The sequence below is a fragment of the Phocoena phocoena genome, chromosome 5, assembly GCF_963924675.1.
Source record: "Phocoena phocoena chromosome 5, mPhoPho1.1, whole genome shotgun sequence".
Lineage (NCBI taxonomy): Eukaryota > Metazoa > Chordata > Mammalia > Artiodactyla > Phocoenidae > Phocoena > Phocoena phocoena.
The window spans coordinates 50,333,332-50,351,043 of NC_089223.1; the positions used below are offsets into that span (position 1 = coordinate 50,333,332).

General features: G+C 39.1%; 1 protein-coding gene across 3 annotated transcripts in view; it reads right to left on the minus strand.

Moving 5' to 3' along the window:
* SLC4A4 (solute carrier family 4 member 4) overlaps positions 1-17,712 on the minus strand; it is a 351,925-nt gene that overhangs the window by 255,916 nt on the left and 78,297 nt on the right. The window lies entirely within an intron of this gene.

A 17,712-nucleotide genomic window follows, 5' to 3' on the forward strand; every position in this document is an offset into this window, starting at 1 on the left:
ATATCTTTTTATTTAGAGGAAAAAAATATATGTATATGTATAGCTGAATCACTTCGCTGTACACTTGAAACTAATACAACATTGTTAATCAACTATGCTCAATATAAAATAAAAATTTTTTTTAGAAGATATTGGTTACAGACATTTTGGTTCTTATTTAGTTTAAGCATAGGATGAAAATACTACTCAATACAAGAACACTCTAAAAAAAATAAAAATCAAAAAATTAAGTTAAGTTAAAACTAAACCTTGATCTAAACCTCACATCCTATACAAAAATTAACTCAAAACAGATCATAGATTTAAATGTAAATTTGTTTTTTAAATCTTAGATGATAACAAAGGGAAAAATCTTCAGGACTAGGGCTTAGTGAAGAGTTTTTAGACATGACACAAAATGTATGATCCATAAAAGAAAAAAAGTAATTGATAAATTGGACTTTATCAAAACTTAACATTTTTGCTCTGTAAAAAACCCTGTTAAGGGCTTCCCTCGTGGCGCAGTGGTTGAGGGTCCGCCTGCCGATGCAGGGGACATGGGTTCGTGCCCCGGTCCGGGAAGATCCCACGTGCCGCGGAGCGGCTGGGCCCGTGAGCCATGGCCGCTGAGCCTGCACGTCCAGAGTCTGTGCTCTGCAGTGGGAGAGGCCACAACAGTGAGAGGCCTGCGTACAGCAAAAAAAAAAAAAAAAAAAAAAAAAAAAAAAAAAAAACCCTGTTAAGAGAATGAAAACACAATCTATAGGCTGGGAGAAAATATTTGCAAATCACATATCTGACAAAGGACTCATATCTAGACTATATTCAGAACTCTCAAAACTCAACAATAAAAAAAAAAAACTATAACAAACAATCTCACTAGAAAGTGGGCAAAAGATACAAAGAGACATTTCACCAAAGAGGATATACAGATGGCAAACAAGAACATGAAAAGCTATTCAACACCATCAGCCATTAGGAAAATGCAAGATAGGACCCAGAACAGGATTATCACTACACACCTATTAGAACAGCTAAAACAAAAAATAATGACAGCACTAAATTCTGGGGAGAACGCAGGGAAGCTGGATTGCTCATACACGGCTGGTGGCAGAGTAAAATGCTACCACTACTCTGAAAAATAGTCTGGCAGTTTCTTTAAAACCTAAACATACATTTACCAATACAGCCCAGCAATCACACTTCCTGGCATTTATCTCAGAGAAATGAAGTGGTATCTGTTCCAAAGCCTATACGTACACAATTGCTGGTGGTACCTTTATTTTGTAAAATCCTGAAACAGGAAACAATCGAAATGTCTCTGAGTAGGTAAATAGTTAAACAAACTGGTATATCCATAGTGTAGATTTCTACTCGACGATAAGAAATGAACTATTTACAACAACTTGCGGACGGATCTCAAGGGCGTTACACTGCTCGAAAAAAAGTCAATATAAAAAGTTAACATACTGTATGATTCATTTATGTAACTTTCACAAAACGACAAAATTACAGAGACGGAAAACAGATTAGTAGGTGCCAAGGGTTAGGGATAGTGTGAAAGGAGAGGGTGTAACTATAAAGAAATAGCCCTCGGAAGATCTCTGAGGTGGTGGAACTATTCTGTATGTTGATTGTGGTGGTGGTTACGTGGATCCATACGGGGGACAAGATGACATGGAACTATACACACACTTTGCACCAGTGTCAATCTCCTGATTCTGATATTAAACTATAATTATATAAGATGTAACCACTAGGGGAAATAGGATGAAGGGGACATGGGACCTCTCTGTGCTATCTCTTGCAACTTCCCGTAAACCTAGCATTTTTTCAAATTAAAAGTTTAAAAAAAACCCACATCACTCCAGCTTGTGGTGCCACGGGATTATTCCAGAAGGTCTGCCACATTCTCAAGCTTTGGAAAAGGTCTCCTATCTGAAGTTAAATCCCGCGTGCTCACTAACGGTCACGGAAACTTTAGTCCCGTCATGTATGCTTTCACTTTGCTCTTCCGGTATCTCTTAGTTTCAGGAGAGTCTGGCAGCCACAACCTCATGGATTTGACCCCTCAGAAAGATGGAAAATCTTTTCACGCTCCAAAGTCCTGATGTTGGTGGAGGATGGGCACAGCTGTGGCAAATTCAAGTTTTTCTGTAAGAATTAGGAAGCCGCAGCCCAATATAGGAAGGAAATGTGGCGTGGGAGAGAAAACACTCGCTTGAGGGAAAGAGGCCTAAGTTAACTCTTTGGGCCACCCCGGCCAAGTAACTTTTCCCCAGCTGTCTCATATATTAGATGTGGAGGTTTAGCTAAGTAATTTGTGACATGACAGCCTGCTGGATATGACTACTATTCTCCAAGCACTACCACAGAAAGAAGAGCTACATTTCTGAGAAGCATCTTATTACCTTGAAACGTTGAAAGGCAGAAAACCAGTTCTAGAATGTACTCTTTAATCATCACTCTCTGTCACCATTATTTTAAGGAAAATTATGACAGCCAGTTTGAACAAGTCCCAAATGAAAGGGAAATTTTTCAGGAAGTATTGTAGAAAGAAAGTGACAAGCCTTTCCAAGGCATCATGCCAACTATATCTCCAGTTTAAATGACCCTTTGCTCAAGACAAAATTGTTCTTTTGGAGGAAAAAAAAAACAACTGTTATTTGGACTTATCTTCCCTATTCATCTGATTCATTCATACATTCACTCTGGTGACAGCTCAAGGCAACTCAGAAAAGGGTTGTACTGCCACTGGCAACGATTATAGTAAAGACGTTTCCTGTGCCTCCATCCTTTGGGGCCACTCCTGCTGTTGCAGTGAAAGAATTTAAAAGAATTTTTTTCAATCAAGGAAGGAAGCAAAAAAGTCTAAACTTGTGAATGAGCTGAGGACATTTCTCCAAAGGAATCAATGAAAGACAATATAAAGGGTCATTTGGCCCTAAGGGACATTTTGGAATGTCCAGCAACCTACTTAGGAGTTTTTGTTTTGTTTTCATTTATTTCCTTTCTATTTTACTTGTGACTATCTGAAAAAGAAGCTCTTTTCTAGCAACTTTTTTGTTACTGGTTAGTTTATGTAGCTTCAAAAGCCTAAACTGATTTACAGTAGAAATGTGAGAGCTGGAAGAAAATTTTAAAATTGCCTACACCAACCCCTCATTCCATGACTCAGTAAACTGAAGCCCAAAAAGATTCAATGAAGTGCCCAATGTCAGAGAGCTGGTAAGTGGCACAGATGGACGAGAACTCCATCTCCTGAATACCAGCTCAGGGCTTTCTCTGCTCCATCACAGGACCACTCCGTCCCTTTCAGCTTGGAAAAACTTCTGCAGAGTCTTATAATTAGAGCCTCCAACTCCTTCAAAGATACAGCATGTGGAAACTTTAATTCTAACACCTAAATTACTCAGGAATATTCTATTTGGTGACCCCGAATCCCTATCAAATTGTTCACTCTAATTCTTCATGTATAATTCTATCTGAATGGACTCAGAACACAGTCTATCCCATTTTTAATGGGCATTCATATGGCACATATTTACTGAAAGCTTATAATATGCCAGTCACTAGGCTAAGCACTTGATATTGATTATCTCATTTAATCATCACAACTCTATGAGTTAGGGAGTCTTATCCCCAGTTTTCAGATGAGAAAACTGAGACTTAGAGTAAGTCAGGAAACTGGCTCAAGGACACACATCTAATCCAGGTCAATCTGATTTCAGCATCCAAGGCTTACCCAGTACGCTTCTCAGAGCTACAGACTTCTTAATCACTTAGCTATTCCTTCAAATCATTATGCCAATTTTTTCTTTATCAATATACACATGTAGAATTCTCAATCTAACATTCAGCTTAAGGAGTAAGTGGACTTTAGGCAAAAGCATGCTGCTTTTAATAACTGAAACAATGTGTATTACCTACTAAAGAAACCTCTCAAGAACAATGTCACAAGATTAGCTTTTGACACTGAACTGAAACCAATTCTGAACCAAACTTCTTGTGCTCAATAGAGACTCCCAGTCATCTGGTACTTGCCCCACTGTAAGAGTTAGGCTGGGCAGGAATGGTCTCCTCCTAAGTGAGTTAGCAATCTTTCACTGTTCTCTGCATCCTTGTCCCCATTATTTTTTATTTCTATTGTTAAGGATTTAAAATCATTTGCATATGAACTGGTTGCATTGTAACCTGCAACAGAGGAGTATCAGTATCTTTATTTGATCCACCATATATAAAGAGCAGACTATTGCAGTGAGTAAACCATTTATCAGCTGTGTGTCTTGGATGAGTTACTTAACCTCGCTACATTTCTTCATCTACCAGATGGAGTTAATAGTTATACCCCCTTCATAGGTTGGTTATGAGGATTAAGTGAGGCTACTACTTACCAAGCATTCAGAAAAATGCTCAGTGAATGTTACCTATTCTTACTGTGGTGATGGTTATTATTATTAGAATAATCACAAAATGAGAGTGACTTCACTTACATCATTGATCACAGTACTAAAGGAATAAAAAAACAATTCTGTATTAACTATTCTCAACTAAGATCATTACATTTCACTACATGCTCCAAAATTAAACTTTTTCATATCGATTCTTGACAACCCTATATCTAGCAGTTAATTCACCCTGGGAGTTCCTCAAAGACCCCATGAAATAAAATCCACTGAAATGTGTTTAAGCTTTTCCTGTGGTTTTGAGAGTCATCCGGAACACCTCCTTTAGAGATTTTGCATGTCAAAGTCATCTCACTCATGCTCCACGATGTGAAACTCTGCACGTGAAAGCCACACACGGGACACACGCTAAAGCTGACCCGACTACCTTTCGAGGAAAATTCGCACTTGCCTGTAGCTACCGCTACAGCCACCTCAGTGCTGAGGTGAGATGACCTTCCTTCCAGACAATAGTCTGGATTAGGATCTCAGTTTTTTCAAGAGGTTACAACTTTACCACTTGCTTAGCAAGAGGCCCACTAGTACAACAGTAAAGCAGGAGCTCATCAGAGCCAGAGAGATCTGTATTTGAATCTTGCCAATGAGCAACCAGATGACACTTTCTGAGTTACTTAACCTCAGTGAGCCTCCCCTTCCTCATCTGCAAAATGGGAATAATAACGTACCTTCTTCCTTGAGCTGCTGGAAGGACTAAAGAAGATAATGTATATAAAGTGCATAGTATTCAACAACAACAAATAACCATTATTCCAAGTTTAGGGAAACAGTCTCAAGCAGCAACAGAACACAAGCTTGTCTACTACTCAGTACCAAATTCAAATGAGAGAAGTGATGTTTACAGAAGACGATCCTCCATTCTAGGTCTGCAGAACTTAACGATATACTTGCTTTTAGTTAACTTATCTCCGTAAAGCACTGTAAGAGCAAGACAGAGTGGGGAGAACATGGGCTCTAGAATAAGCAAGGCTTGGGTCTCTCAAGTTTACTCCTTACTAGTTATGTGACTTCGAGGAAGTTATATAAATTCCTTGAGGCTGTTTCCTTATCATTAAATGGATATAATGATACGTTAAAAGACAGTTGCAATAATTAAATCTTTATGAGGGTTAAATAAAGCAAGGCACACAGAGTCCCTAGTACTGTGCCCGCCACATAATAGGTACCCAACAAATGCCTGCCCTCTTGCAATGAATTTTATGTCACTGCATAGTTATAAAATTTGGTTGAGAGCATTACCTTCAATTTTTCTTACTGCCCCTTACCTCAAGTGAAACGTTCCCTTTAGAATCCAATTCTACTAAAATCTTTGCTTCCCTTTAGCATACTTTTCCTCTTCTGACAAGAAATACCTAACTGATTGTGTCTCTCTTTTTAGCTGCCAGGAAGCTCAAAGACAAATTCTACTCCATGACAGTACTGGTCTAAGTGGTTCTGCATATTCTATGTTCTCCCTGGTTTGGGCATATATATTCACCCATATTTAATTATTACAAGACACCTACATCTTCTGTAGAATGTGAGAAACTATTAACCAACCAACTAATTAATTCAGTCAGGAGGAAAATATTGATCTAAGTGTTAGGAAAAGGGCACCTGACTTGGGATATTCAAGACCTAACTACTCTTCACATTTATCCCCTCTCCTTGGGCAATTCATTTAACCTTTTGGATCTATAGTTTCTCATGTCAAGTAGGAATAATAATCTCTAAAGACCTCTCAGAATCATTTACATATTTAAGTGTGCTTTGTCGCCTGTCAAGTGCTGTATAAGGTCAAGAATTATTATTTTCACAATCAAAGAAGAGGTGAATGTTCACATGAGTGAAGGTGTACACATACGCTTGGACTCCAGTGCAGCACTGGGGACCCCTGCAGGCAAACTCGGAAGATGAGTAGTGATGGAGCTCCAAAGTAGCCACCATGCTATAGGCTCACTAGAAGACTCTAGGAGAACTCTCTGAGAAGGAAGAGGCCTCATGGAAATGAATGTAAACACTTCAACGGACAATCCCAATTCAGTAACTATCTTAAGCCCATTTGTTGTTTGGGGGTCACTAACCAACGTTGATTTGCTTAAAGTACAGTGCAAATGAGACCATGGTTTGTTCCCCAGGAGCCCGTGGACTGTACCCCTCACTCTCACCAGACTCATCACGGGAACAGGCTGTGGGTCACAAGGGGCTTATAATGTGGGAATCCCACATCTCTCCTTAATCCCCTACCAGCGACAGTGGATAGATCACATCAATGTCCCAAAGTACTCATACACTATTAATGTAATTCAAAGAGGGGGATTTTTTTTTAAAAAAAGCTAAATTTGGGCTAGAATCAAGCAGCTCTTAATAACATGGAGGGTAGGTGTTTCTCCATTTTTAGAATAATTTGCTGATTTATTCCAAGGAGTTCAAATGTTCTCTCAGCATCTCTAAGTCTTTTATTCCAAAACCCCTCCCCCTCACTAATCACTTAGTGTAGCAGCTGCCTGCCCATGGAGGAGAGAGAGAAGGAAATTGCTGCAGAATGGCAGGTTGGAAAGATGATGAGGGAGGAGATGAAGTTGAAAGTCACAGGTTCACGTCCCAACTCCACTCCTTGTGAATGTGTGAATGTCATCAAATCACTGAATGATAATAACTCATACACACTGAGACTTATTACTTGCCAGTGCCCTTTGAGGGCCTCATACAGCAACCCAATGAGGTAGATACCTTTCTCACCTTATTGTATAGATTATAAAAGCTGAGATTTAGAAAAGTCAAGTGATTTGCCCTGCATCAAAAGGCTGGGAGATAAGGCACGCTGCCATCTGAGCTCAAACTATGATTCCAAGCCCATGGTCTTAACCACTGTGCAATGCTGTTTTTTGTAAATCTTGCTTTCTTCATCTGCAAGACAAGTGAATGATAAAACAGGCAGTAGATTTCCCACAAGGTTGTTACGAGGATCAAATATATGTACTCACGGAGGTGACAGCCCTTTATGAAGTCTAAAGTGCTATACAAATGTGACATGTTCCTGTTCAAGTCAGCATGCGTTTCCTAACACCAACTACTTCTAAGCAAGGCCAAAACGAAGTGACTTCTACATACATTCTGAACTCAGAAGAGAAACAAAGACGACGACGACAGAAGATTTTTAAAAGGCATCTGTGAAAATGAGTGACTTCTGTGATAAGAGCAAAGACGGCCAAGCTGACGGGCAACGGGAAAAGCCCGTTCAGGATCTGCCCACGTCCTTCAGAAAGACACAACTATCGCCTAAACTGCTGGAATTTCAGTAGACAGTAGAAGCTATTCTACTGCAATGCTCATCCATCCATTGCCAAGGCAACCCACTTTCAAAAGGAGTTTTCTCCAGGCTTAAGTTGACTTTAGACCAGTGAGGTGGAAGGCAACTATTCATAGCTGTGATTTTCTAATTGTGAATATACCCGCCCCAGCTTTGGAGAAATGAATAGCAGAATCCGCTGGGGCCTGACTGCACCCGATGAAGAAATGTGTCCTCATTCTTGGCCCAACGACTCCAAGGTCACAGTGGAATGATACAGTAGAAAGGGAGCCAGACCAGGGGTCCGAAGACCTCATCCTAAGCCTGACCCTGTAACACAGGATGTGTGCCTTCGGGCAAGTTGGTAGCCTCTAGGAAGCTCTGATCAGTATCCCTAAGACAGAAATCATGCTTGGCTCTCAATGCATCAAGGGTTCTGGAACAACTGCACAGGGGTATAAAAGCCTCTCTAAGTTATATGGCACTACACAAAAATAAAACAGCTTGTAACATATAGTCAGCTCAGCTTCCTCAACTCTCCGAATGCCCTCTGAACTGCACACGAGGGGCCCAGGGGAAACTTGCGATGCCGTCTAAAATAACTTTGATGGAAAAATGCAACTTGGAGAAAAGGGGGAAAAGGCGAAGTGTAAAAAAACAGGAAAAGCGCCATAAAAAATACATTCTGCTGTAGTCAATGAGGCCCTCCTGGGACCTCTTCTGGTCTCTTTTTAGGGAAGACACACATTTCCTGATCACAGACTTTGAAAGTACAATCGACAAAAATATACTGATGTACTTAGTACATGAAAGTTTCAAAATTCCTCTGGCCAAACAAAATCTCACTCACATCAGAAATTTCTCTTCCTGCCCTGGGTATGACAGAATAAGCTAACAAACCAAAACCATGGCATTAATCTCCACGGTAAGATACCATTCTACACTCTGGTGACAGATGTTAAGTCACTCTGGAAGGAAATCATTGAGTAAGCAGAAGCACCTGACCCCGTCATTCGATCCTCCTTCTCTTCCTTATATCATGTGAGTCAGATAGAAAAGGCATATGTATGAGTTAAAGTCAATGTTCCTGATACTTTCCCCAGAATGGTTTGCCCCTCCACCCTTCTGCACTCTAAACTGTAGAACTGGTATCCTCAGGGGATGATCCTGACTGCCAGTAGAGTCTTATTACGTCAAAATGGACTGTCATGGAGCCACTAGAGAAGGTAGGAACGCACCTCTCCTGCGAAGGCCAAAAGCTTTTGCTGAGACTCACTAGTGGCTCAAAAACAAATGCTTTATTTGACACACTGATACAGTAGGGAGCAATATTCGCAGAAAAGAAAGTAACAGCACGTAAACAGAAGCCAGACATGATTCAGTAGACAAAACAGCATTGGGGAAAAAAAAAACATGATGCCAGAAAACAAAACATTCTATTTAAACTCAGATAAAAAAAACCTGATGCTTTCATTTGTGCGTTTGACATTTTATATGCTTAATCATTAACCTGAAATTGGTACCTTTTATTTTCTCAAATATTAGTCAAAGGAAATGGAATTATTTTCTAGATGGAAGTTTTCTCAGTGAGGCATTCCCATGCTCAGGCAGTGTGGATGGCATGTCTTTTTTTTTTTAATTTTTGCTTTAATGATCTCTGCTTTTTTTAAAAAAAGTTTTGTTAAAATATAACTCATATAGCATACAACTCACCCATTTAAAGTATTCAATTTGATGTTTTTTAGCACATTCACAGAGTTGTACAACTATCACCACGATCAAATTTAGAACTGATTTTGATCACCCCAAAAAGAAACGTCATGCTTATTAGCACTCATTCTCTTTTCTTCTCCCAACTCCCAGCCCCTGGCAACCACTAATCTACTTTCTTTATAGAGTTGGATGGCATGTCTTAAACAGGAGTGTTTATGTTCACTGTGCTTCTTCCTAGCACAGAGCCTGATTTTGTGCTCTCCTTTTTACCTGCAGTGTTCTTCTCTTCAAACTTCACCAATTTTTTTTCTTTCTCATCCTTTAGATCTCAACTCACTATTGAGATCCCACTATTATCACCGTGGGCCACACTCCACCACAGCACTTACCATAGGTACAATTTAACATTTATTTGTATGGTATTTGATTAGTATGTGTCTCTCCCAACAGACTACAAGCTCCCTAAGGGCAGGAAGTGTCTTTAATTTTGTTCATCATCATATCTCCAGCATCTAGCACCATACTTAGTACACAGTAGACCTTCAATAAATACTCTGGATGAAGGGGTAGATGGATGAATGAGGCATCTCATCCTTCCTGATACTGATGTGATCCTGGGGGTTTACTGAGAGACTCTCCCTACAGGTCTCAGTACTGAATAACTTTTCCATGACTTCATTTGTTCAGAAGGAACAAAACTTGGAGCGCTAAAGATTTCCCAGAGCAGGGAAGCTGAGTAACATTTTATACTAAAGTTGCTTGAGACCAAAATATTTTCAAAACATGCAACCAAGATAACTGACCAAATTTTAAAACTTTAAAATTAAAAAAAAATTTTTTAAAGAACAAAGAAATGAATGATAAAGTGACAGATGAGAGATTTTAACATAAGATAAACAGGTTCACATTTCACCCAGAAAGGAAAACTACCTGTGTCCACAGCAAAATCTAGTCATATTACCCATTGCATCCAGTCAATTTTAGCTACTTTATAGTTTGTTTTGTGTACTTTCTTAAATAATAAATGTAACTACTTAGAAAATCAGTAATAAAAAGATGCACAATATGACTTCTGATTCTAAGCCAAGATTTCTGGATTAAACATGTAGGATTTCAAGGGAGAAAAGGAAAGGCTACTTCATCTATTTTGCTTAAGTTCTTAATCACTCTGTAGCTAAAGAATAATAAAGAATCGATACTGACAATGCAAATTGAACTTGGATGTGTACAATGACTTTTAGATCTCATTCACTCAAGCTAGAAGCTGTGAAAAACTCTGATCTAACATTCTACCTAGTCACGTTAGTACAATGGTTAAGAACCTTTGCCTGGAGTCAGAGAAACAAACACCAGTGCCCCAGCAATGCCACTTGCCAACCATGCAATGTCAGGTGAGTCACTCACCTCTGTGTCCCTAACCCTGAAAATGAGGACATTAACCTCAGAGGGCTTTGATGAGGAAAACTAAGATTACAATTTCTAGGTACTGGCAGAGTACACAGACCAGATCTTGTGTCCAATAAATGTTAATTGTTATTATTATCAGCAACATTTTATCAACAAAATTCAAGTCACCTTAAATAATGAGATTTATTCTCATTACTTCTCACAGCTCTCCTTCATAAGAAGAGAGTGAAAGGACAGGTAGACATATAAACAGACCAACCTAGAAAATATGAGGGGCTGCTCAGGCTCACCAGCAATAATGACAAAATTAAGAGATTCCAGGTCTTACTTCCTCTAAGTAAAAACACATTTTTTACCGTTTATGGAATAAATAATGGAACTAAAATATTCATTCACCAATATTCATTCAAATATGTGTCAGCCACCCATCCTTTTCCATTAGGAAACATGCATTTCTCCAAGTACCACCCAGTTCACTTAAGCTTACATCTCATTGGTCAGGACTAAGTCACATGCCCCCCCCCCGCCCCACCCACAAGAGAACCTGGGAAACCAATGTTTTCAGCTGCCACACTGCTGTCATGAACAAAACTGGGTTCTGAGGATAAAGAAGAAGAAGAGAATGGATATTAGACAGTCTACTAAGCAGAGTCTCCTAAAATGGACTTTCATGCTCGTTTAAGTACAGAAATATGATGACCACGTTCTTTCCTTCTAAAGGGGGAAGGGGTCTTTTGGTAGAAGCCCCTCAGCTTGTTTACCCTCCATGCTGATCCATTCCTGGGTGAAGGAGGAGTGAAACCTAACCAGTTCCTCACTCCTCTCCCCTACCATCCTGACATTCCTGATGCTCCAAGGCTCAATTCAAGTGCTCCTTCCTCTGTGAGGCCTTCTCCCACACCCCCTGCCAAACCTAGGCATTTTCCTTGATGTCCTCATACCACCTTGTGTATAACTCTACTATAGCAATTACCATAGTCTCTGCAATTTGTCTGATTTGTGTCATTTTCTCCACTTAACTGTCAGGTTTCTTTACGAAATTTTCATCTCTGCAGGCCCAGTGCCCAAGTCTATGCCTAAAAAGAAGAAAAGAAGCAGTACTCCCTAAATAAATATTCCTTGGATTGGATCAAAATGGATTAAATTGAATTGACTTGCACTGCACTGCACTGAAGGCTCAGGGATCTGGCTGCAACTCTTTTCTCACCCTGCTGTGGTGGCTCACGGGGTGCCTGCCCCAGAACCATGAAGGATGATGACAAGCTTACAAGCTTATGGTTCATACAAATAGATCATGTCTCAATGAGATCATGCATTAGCTTGGCTTGCTGGCCAAAAAGGAGAGTCAAAAAACAGTTACATTAGCTTATTTCCTCTCAGGGGAACTGTGGAGAAAGGAGTAAAAGTCACTGTTTACCAAACAAAAGGCTGAGAAAACATTTTTTCATTTAAGACTATGACAAATTAGTGAAAGTGACAAAAATAAATAAAAACCTACCACATACTCCAAAAGTTGCACAACTGCCTAAAAGCCAAACTGTAATTGTAAATGTGCTGGCATTTGGCACAGAGATCAGGATTTCAAGGAAGCGAGCCACTCTTTTATGAACACTACTAAACTGAAATGTCACAAGCAGCTTTTGATTAAACTATGATTGTCACAGTATATAGGAATGAACTAACATATGGTGTTTTTAAAATAAACTACTAACCACATCCAGTGGTTTCAATTAAAGAATGGTTCATTGCTTACAAAAATTCCCCTAGATCCAGCTGTCTGCCAGAAAAGTCCCATTGCCTCACTGAATTTCCACTGTCATCAGGCAGATTACTAAAGGGCCAGTCTTGGATTTGATGTGGACACTCAGGGTAACCTCTGTAGAAAGTACTTTCCCCCAGCTTTGTCTTGTGGCTGAACAAATCCTGGGGGTAATCTCCTATAAGGAGTATAAGTTGAATTGCAGTTATATTACATGGCCTACTAGAAGACGTAGAGAATACTTAAAAGAATTTTTTAGAATGCTAAATAAAGTTATACCATAGTGTTCTGGAATTTTTAAAAAATAATAATTAAAAAGTATTAAGAAGAGGACTAGTAAGCTGTAAGACCCAAGTTCCTGATAGAAGAAACATCTCAGAGATGACTCTAAAACCAATACAAGGAAGTAATGTAAATAGATGAATGACAGGAAGCTAGTTAGAGAATCACTGTCATCATTTCATAATCATGAAAAACTATCCCTGGGGAATTAAAGATAAGGCAGGTAGAGGCCACTTGGAACTTGTTTGAGGAGAGCATGTAGAGACCTGGTCCTGCTAAGAAATGGGGTTCTATTATGAGGGGTGAAATGTTAGCCTCTGGCACTCACCCAGTGATTTTTCTGTTCTTTGGTCTCACCGTCTTTCTCGATAGTAAGGGTCCCTCCACGTTCTCTCCTTCTCAGAATTTGTCATCGCCTCTCTCTCCTTACCTTCAGTGCCATTCATGTGCTTTCTTCCTCTATCCCTACGACTGGCCAAAATGTAGAACTCAATGACATTTTAAAAACTCAACTGTTATTTAAAATAAATACAAACTTCACGTTGGTTTTTCTTCTTATACATTGCCCTTGACTGATCTCTTTTTCGTCTAAACTAGTGTGAGCCTTCTATTAAAATAAGGTTCTCCACGCCTTCTATTAAAATAAAGTTCTCCACACCCACTCTTAAAGGCAGTGCATTCTCCCCACCTGCCAGACAAGGAAAGCATCTCTGTCACTTCTACTGTATATAAAATATGCAAAGCAGATCCTCAAATTTATCCCATTATATTCACCACTTAGATGTCTTTACAAATGTCAGAAACAATCATAAAATAACAGAATAAGAGGATCTTAAAGAGAATGTGTCATAAACGTATTTCCAGTCCATTTCATAGAGGAAAAAAAAATCTATAAACCTTCCAAGTTTGGTTCAAGCATGCAAATAATAGCTCAGAAAAAGTTTCCTCAAGCCACACACATCTGATCTAAATGAGTGGCCAGTGGAACACCAGTTATCCACCTCCAGCCCTTCTTAACTACAGTATCTTTTGCTCAAAATCTATATTTAAAACTTGGAGGAACAAGGGAGAGTATTAGCTGTTTCTGGGTGTGGACATCAATAAAACAAGAATCCAAAAATCTTTTTGAAATTCTTTGCTTGTTTGTTTCCTTGGTTTTTGTCTGTTTGGGGAATTCAGCAGTTTCACAAGCAGTAACGAAGTAGAGTCAAAGAACTGACAGGATTTTAGAGTTGCTCATGCATGCATTCTAGATATTGGGTAAATCTGCAGCGAATTTCTAGTTAAAGAAATTGCTATCCCCATGACTTGGTAACAGAAATCACCCTATTTTCTGCTGAAAACAGCTTCAGTTTTGAACAAACACAACTTGCTATATGGTCCACATATTTATTGGAAATTTGCATCCAGAGGTCACATTTTTCCATTACACCTAAGTTATTCCTTCCCAAAGCCTCGTAAAGGAAGCAGAATCAATGAAATATAATTGCTTTCTCTGTGGCCCTTGTGGCAAAATTTGGTAACAGACAAAGGATAACTTTAATACAAATTGATGGATCACAGTAAAACAGCTACCAGAAGTGGCTTCTAAGGGTATTGAGTAAATCCTGCTTTTTAAAAAAATGGAATTCTGCTTAATTGGCAAATAGCAGAAGAATAAAAAATTTCAGGGATGCTCTTGTTTCAAAAACATTACATCATGATTCTGAAAAGGATGTACAAAGGTCACCTAAGTTCATCTCTGCAGCAACATGGACTACTCTGTTTATCCATAATAAACATACATAACAATTCTTAAAATTCTCTATGTAAGACACTCCACAAACAGCCTTGGTGACATCAAGTGATTAACAAATCTCACTATCATAAGTAACCTCTTTTATACACTATCCTCACTCAGCACAGTGGAATATGAACCGCAAACAGTCATGCAGAGGCAAGCTTACACCAATTCAACATGTTAATATGGTTCTTTAGAGAAATGTCATCTAAAATAATATTTTGCATTCTTGCATTGACATGCGTATCTTCACACATTTTAATACTTTTTCATGAGAAAAAGTACGTGCAGGGTAGCACTTTTATTTCTGTTTCGAAAACATGAACAATTTCTATTTTATTTACGTGCTAATTAATCATTGCAAAACAAAGCTGTAGAACTATATAGCATGAGAAAAATTACTTTTCTCTCTTTTCATTTCACCATTATTCAACTCACCCTCTTACACAACTCTGGTGATTTCTATTTTAATCACATTTCAATAAGATTTAGGTGGGGGGGATAGTATTTTTTTTTAACTAAGGTCGTTGTTAATACTAAATAATTACATAACCTTTCCTCTTCAGTTTTTATTTCTCAGACACAGCAGAATATTTTAAACTAACTGGTAATTTCTAGACATTTTATTTGTGCATCCACTCAAAGGATATGCTATTTCAGAACATGACTCAAAATAAGTACGAAATATTGCTCCTGCCCGTGAGGCTCTAATGATATGGCTGGAGAGACGACACACAGCTGAATGAAAGAGGTTAAGTCAACACTTGAAGCATCACAGGCCTAAGTACCAGAATATGTAATGTACTTGTAAAATACTTGCCACAGGAGTTCAAAAACTGGGGAAGTCATTATGAGTGGGTGTAAATGCTCTCTTTAAGGCCTTGCTGAAACAGAAGAAACCTATAATTTTCATTAAACTATTGAAAAAAGTAGAGGAAACTCCATTACATTCTCAATTTCTTTTTAAATGTCTATGGACCTCAAGTGAGGAACCTGCTTTCAGTAATGAGAAGCATTAGAAGGTTTTTTTTTATTACCATTATTGTTTGTTTATTTAAAGAGAGACTAGATGGAAGGGACATTTTAGATACCTGGAAGCCTTGTCAGAAATAACTCCCTCCTAGGGAATTCCCTGGCAGTCCAGGGGTTGCGAGATACCTGGAAGCCTTGTCAGAAATAACTCCCTTCTAGGGAATTCCCTGGCAGTCCAGGGGTTGCAACTCTGTGCTTCCACTGCAGGGGGCATGGGCTCAATCCCTGGTTGGGGAACTAAGATCCCACATGCCATGTGACACCCCCCAAAAAAAGAACAGTGCATTTTGACAGTATGGAGGTTCCTTAAAACACTAAAAATAGAATTACCATATGACCCAGCAATCCCACTACTGGGCATATACCCTGAGAAAAACATAATTCAAAAAGACACAGCACCCCAATGTTCACTGCAGCACTATTTACAATAGCCAGGTCATGGAAGCAACCTAAATGTCCATCGACAGACAAATGGATAAAGAAGATGTGGTACACATATACAATAGAATATTACTCAGCCATAAAAATGAATGAAATTGGGTCATTTGTAGAGACGTGGATGGACCTAGAGACTGTCATACAGAGTGAAGTAAGCCAGAAAGAAAAACAAATATCGTAAATTAACACATATATGTGGAATCTAGAAATATGGTACAGATGAACCGGTTTGCAAGGCAGAAACAGAGACAGAGATGTAGAGAACAAACGTATGGATACCCAGGGGGAAAGTGGGGCGGTGAGAGGGGGATGAATTGGGAGACTGGGATTGACATATTTACTCTAATATGTATACAGTAGATAACTAAGAAGAACCTGCTGTATAGCACAGGGAAATCCACTTCACTGTACAGTAGAAACTAATACAACATTGTAAAACAGCTATACCCCAATAAAAAAAATTTTTTTAATTAAAAAAAGAAATAACTCCCTTGTATTTCAAGTTAGACACTAAAGGCAGAAAATCCAAATAAGAAGATAATGCCTTAGGAATTCAAAGGAAAGGGCAGACACAAGAGATACTTAGAAGGAAAAACCAATAGGACTCAGTGAGTGGCTGATTATGGGAGAAAAAGAATAGGGAAGAATCAAGGATTACTGAGATTTTGATTATACAGGTAAGAGGATGATGGGGACTCCGTGCTCACAACACCTCTATAGAAATGTAATGAAAAGTCAAGCAACACTCCCCATCCATGGGAAAGTTATTAAAAGAACCCAACATTCCTGCTTCCAGATTGTGGTCATGGAAGAATTCCAGAGAATTTATTTATAGAATATACCCATGGTCCCCCATGGTCCCACATCCCAACTTCTGCATCAACAGTTCAAACCCATAAAGCCCTGAATCTAAATCCTTGGTATTAAGAACCCATACAGTCCTTTAAGAATCTTTTTTTTTTCTGATATGAGAAATTTCCTGAACAGAATACCATTTCAAGAAGATCCCTACCAGTATCTTTCATTTTTTCAGTGCATTCCAATCACACACATTCTCACACACATACTCACAAATACACTCACACCCCCAAGCTTCCAATCTTATCCTTGAACCCAAACCACAGGATGAGTCCTGCCTTCTGCTGAGGAAGTAATACCTGTGACAGATAGTCATTTACACCCCCTTCCCTTCTCTAGAGTATACTTCACATCTTAAATTCCATATACAGCTCTAGTTTTCCCCCATTTTCCACCTCAAGTCACAGTCTCTTTTTAGCCCTGAGTACCCCAGCACCTGGAGCACAGTGGAACCCTCTGAGGCCTCTTGAACTCATGAGTCACTATAAATAGCAGCAACATCAACTCTCCCATGACACACGTAAATGCACTATTCATAACATCTCACAGCATGATAAAATGAAATAACTATTGTAATAGAATAGGCAGAGGCTGCGAGAAATGACACCCTTCCATAGTGTAAAGGACTGCCACTTGGAGGCCACTTCAAGGTGATTTCAAGAGAACTGCGTTTCCAAAATGCAAGGCTCCCTAAGAGGTTTATATAGTTAACCAACTGGAGAAGGCAGAA